The 4,851-nt window shown below is 31.4% G+C and overlaps 1 long non-coding RNA gene across 3 annotated transcripts; it reads right to left on the reverse strand.

Moving 5' to 3' along the window:
- Positions 1 to 6: 6 nt before the first annotated feature.
- Positions 7 to 4,845, reverse strand: LOC107835451 (uncharacterized). 3 transcript variants are annotated; one of them, XR_001661263.1, is made up of 6 exons: positions 4,640 to 4,845; positions 3,758 to 3,790; positions 3,508 to 3,513; positions 1,178 to 1,210; positions 202 to 255; positions 7 to 122 (listed from the first exon to the last, which is right to left on the reverse strand). It is a non-coding gene; the product is annotated as an uncharacterized LOC107835451 (long non-coding RNA). The 3 variants fall into 3 exon arrangements; XR_001661265.1 differs by lacking the exon at positions 3,508 to 3,513; XR_001661264.1 differs by lacking the exon at positions 3,508 to 3,513 and having other exon boundaries at positions 3,758 to 4,845.
- Positions 4,846 to 4,851: the final 6 nt, after the last annotated feature.

The following is a 4,851-nucleotide window of genomic DNA, read 5'->3' on the forward strand; positions in this document are numbered from 1 at the left end:
CAGATCTTCATCAAGCATCCAGCTGCCAGACGCTTTCTGCAGGGACACCAGCTGCAGCAGAGGGTCTTTATGGGGCTGCACAGGTTTGGGGGCTGACCTTTCTGAATCTAAATCATCATCAGCTGTGAAGTGAAAAGAGCTTGATAAGTGGGTACATGAGGTGAGTTTCAATAATCCACTGCATTCATAAATACTACTTACAATCAATGGCTTCTGCAGCGTTGCTCCTACAGGACATCTCTTTACTATGGATCCCTAGAATAAAAAGAAACTTAGCATTACTGAGGAACGTCGTCCATCATTATGGTACAAGTAAATGTTTCTGCATGTGTAATTGAATAATGCATCATTTAACCCTCCCATGTTCTAAAACGTGGTAAAAAGTACAGAGCTTTTACAAGGTCCACTTTTACAAGTTAGTACAGTTTTACAAGTTTTCTTTGTCTACTGTGGGATGGTTAACAGGAGGCGTCTTTCCTGAAAATTATTGCCAGCCATATAATCATGACAATCTGACAGCAGTATCACTCTTTCACAACAACAATATACAGAGGTTCTGCAAACAGATTATCATTAATGAAGCTTTTAATTTTTCTTGAAATTAGCCAATCTTTCTCAGGATATTTGCCACTTTCTTTGAAGGCTGGTGAATTTGTAAATGTACTCCATAAATTTATCATCCAATTGTAGTATCTTCACTCGACTCTCTGCTTCTGAAATTCTGAAAATAAAACTTGAAATTTGACTGACATTCATTAAGAAACACTTAAGACAGTCAACGATCAGAAAATCATTTAATTAACAACATTTGTTATTTATTTATTTATTGATTAAAATTTTAACTGCTGCAGTTTTATTCATCAGTAGTTTCAGGGCTTGGATGTTGTTTTGCTTAGCAATGCCTGTCAGATGCTGGAGCCCAAATTGACTAAGAGGATATTTCTGACTCAGTGTTTGAAAACACAGCGCCATCTAATGGTCAGTTTCTGCTGCAGATTACTAACATTTTAAATGACAGAACCATTCAACAATATATTTAACATGTTCCTAAGTTTAAGGTTAATCCATTTAAATAAACAGTAAGACCAAATGATGTCAGTCAGTTTCTCATCACCAATAATAGATGGAAAACTGTTTAATGATGTTGTGCTTGTAAATCTTTCATTGTTTTACTTACTAGAGAATATTCCAGGTTTTCTCATCTTTGTAGCTAAAACAGACAATTGAAAACACATCAGAATCACAACAACAACTTCAGACAATCTAACTGTGGCTCTAGTAAGACCTGGAACTACCATGTGCCCAAAATGGCTGAACAAAAATCCAATATACACAAATTCTTATACTTGGTGAATGATTCATAAACATAAGACAAAACAAATGTAAATTTAGTGAGAATTATTCAGACACAAGCTAAAATAAAACAAGAGCAGTCTGTGAAAAGGCTCATGTGTTAATGTGTTCTGTAGATAATGGATGTGTTTGCATCTGAATCATTAAACTAAGATCTGATTTCATTTGACCTTTAGATCAGTTACTTAGACTGTCCAGTTGAATTTAAATCAGTAGGGGTGCATGCTGTCTGACCTCTAAGCACATTAAGTGACAAACTATCAATTAGAAACTGCCGATAATCATAAAATTAAAATTTTCAAAGACCTAATATTTTAAAAATGCAAAGTTCCTATAAACATATGACCACATTTAGATTATGCACAGAAATGGTATCTCATACACATAAAGTATGGAGTACTTTAAAAAGTACTTTAAATAATTGTCTTTCTATTTCACACTATTTCTTACATAACATCGTGTCTGATCCTAACCAGAGAGCAGAAAGGAAATATAGCATTAATTCAGGAAAGAACGGATATATACTGACAAATGTTACAATTATTCTTTGTTGGTTTTCGTAAAACCAACAAAGAATAATTATACCATTTTTAACATATAAAATGTAAATACTCTGAAATCTATACTGATGGATCTCTTTCAAAGATTTCACAAAGAAAATTAAATCCCAATAAAAAGCAAAATATTTAAAAAGTAAAATTATTCAGTAGCATACACTCATACATCTATAAACTAAAATAGACAACACATATTTAGACATTATTTTTCTCAAGCAAAAAGACTGATTTACATAAATTATTTAATGACTGTAATTTCTTTTTTTTTTTGCTTTACTTACAAAGTTTTGTGTCAAGTGAGAGGAAAACAGAGGAAAAATATGTAATTAATTCTTAACATATAAAATGTAAATCTTCTGAAATCTATTTTGATGAAGATCTTACAGTGAAAATTAAACCCGAATAAAAAGCAAAACATCTGAAAAATAAAATTATTCTTTCTTTATAGGGAATATCATACTATCACCATTCATGTAATCAATAAGCTTTACAACTAGAATATCTGATATTGGTTCAGAGTACTCCAAGAAATTGCAGTGATCATTTGTTTTGGGCTTTACTTAAATAGTGGAGCTGAACTCTTGACTAAAAAAGAGAAAAGAAAAAAACAAAGAGAGCATAGATGTTATGTCACCCTGACAAAAATTATGTAAACAGCACTCGTACATCTACAAACTAAAAAAAAACAAGACATATTCAGACATGTCTTTATTTAACCAAACAGATTCTTTTGCAGCAATCAAATTACTTAAGACAAGAAAATCAAATAATTTTATGCTGACAAACTGTCACTGAGCTTCTTCTCTGCATATACCTTGTTTTGTTTTAGTGAACTCATTTATCAAAAACACATTTTTTTTAAACTGTGGTTTTACATACAGTGGTTTGCAAAAGTATTCATATCCTTTCTGCTTCACAATTGTATAACTACTTTGTGTTCAATTTTCATATTAAATTCCAATAAAAATATTTCTGTATGTGGTTGTAATGTGACAAAATATGGACAAGTTTGTGGAGTATAAATATGTTTGCAAGCCACCATTTCAGAGACAGAGAGGATTTTACTGACATTTAATCAATCAGGAAATTAGAGTTGCTGAGATTTTTAGGTTAGGTTCCAAATTCTCTTAAATTAAAAAGTTTAAATGAATAAAATTAAGCAAATTTCATTTCAAACAAATTGAAAATTCTAGTTTGAGAAAATCTCATCATAGTTTCATCCTTAAAATATTATTCTACATTGCGGTTTAAGTCCAGAGACAATGTGATTTATTTTCAACAGATAAGATGTAAATCTTCGTAAATCCATATTGGCGAATCTCTTCTCACAAGCACAGAACTGCACTAACTGAAAATACAGAGATAAATTTACTTCATGGAAACATCAATTTGGAGAAAATAAAACATTTTTCAACAATGAGTTTTTTAGTCGCATTGAAATAGATGGAAATACTTTTTTGCGTCACACCAGTCACATAATCAACAGGTGTCTGTTACTACTGGCAGAAAAGAAAAGACAACAGGAAGCAGTAGGAGAATGATAATTTGTTATTGAGGGTTTTTTGGACAATGTAATTAATTTTGTAGTTTTACTTACTAGAGCCTGGTGGACGTGGATAAGGAACAATCATCACAAAAACAGAAAAGGAGAAAAAAAAAACTACATTGAATGAGCTCTTCCAAAATATCTCAAAGTAAGAATTAAACCACAATAAAACAAAACTATTCATCCTTTATAAGTAAGAGCATACCATTAACATCACCAATCATATAATTAATAAGTTGTAATAAAGAAATATCTTGTGTTATTTATTGTAGTTTTACTTTGTTTTGAAGCATGTACTTACGAGGTGATCTTCGTGGAGCTGAACAAGATCTCCCTAAACCAGAAAAGGAGTAAAAAAAAAATCAGGTGATATTAAATTAACAAAATTTGCCAATCTGTGGAAAAATAGATGTTCATCAACATCATCACCTTTATTAAAGGCACAAGTCCATGTAAAAAGTAATTAAAATAGGATAAAAATAATATTAAAAAAAAAGATAGAAATCAAAAAGTCAAGGTTTGAATCTCTCGCCAGCTAGCCAGACAGACAGAGTAACAATCTGGTCTGATATGGAGACTGAATAATTTAACCAAAACATATGTAGTAGTGAAACAAATCTTTCAAAACTCTCTTCTGTTTCTGTTTGATTGGTACAAGATGCTATCATCTACTTTGTTGTGGATTTTCAGTTTTCAAAGTTTGGTAAAAATAAAGTATTCTTAGAGGGATAGTTTGCAAGTGAAGATGCTTCACAGCAAGTTAGAATCAACATTTTCAATAAAGGGCAACACAGTTACAACTATTAAAATTTCATTTGCAAATCTATAGTCCTAGTTTGAGAATATGTCATCGCAACTTAATCTATTAAATATGGTTCTCATACAATGTCTATTTCTAAGCACTCTAGACATCTTGTAGTGCATAAAATATATGTTTTAGCTCTTCTCATTATGGTAGATAAATTATTTTCAACAGAAAAAGCAAATATGTCTGGAAACCTGTCCCTTCCAAAGAGCTCACACAGTGAAAATTAAATAAAACAATTCATTCTTTATTGGGAATAGCATAGCCATGCATTTAATTGGACACTGGAGAGTTATTATGCTGTAGTCGTGAAATATCATGTCCTACTTCAGAACACTCAACAGTTGTTTTTTTTTTTTTCTTAAGAGCTTTACTCACTTTTACAAAACAGGACAGACGTCCCTGAAACAGAGAATAGCAGAAGACAAGGAGAAACCAAGACAGACCAAAGTTGTTAATCTTAATAGCTTCCAGCTTCATTATATGCATCTGCTTGTTTAAATTAAATAGTTAATTACAGTGAACCAAGCTGATATTGTTTTGCATTATTATTATGATTGAAAAAAGGTGTAATAATCAACCTGTGCGTG

This window comes from Poecilia formosa, unplaced genomic scaffold (assembly GCF_000485575.1).
Source record: "Poecilia formosa unplaced genomic scaffold, Poecilia_formosa-5.1.2 Scaffold2624, whole genome shotgun sequence".
Lineage (NCBI taxonomy): Eukaryota > Metazoa > Chordata > Actinopteri > Cyprinodontiformes > Poeciliidae > Poecilia > Poecilia formosa.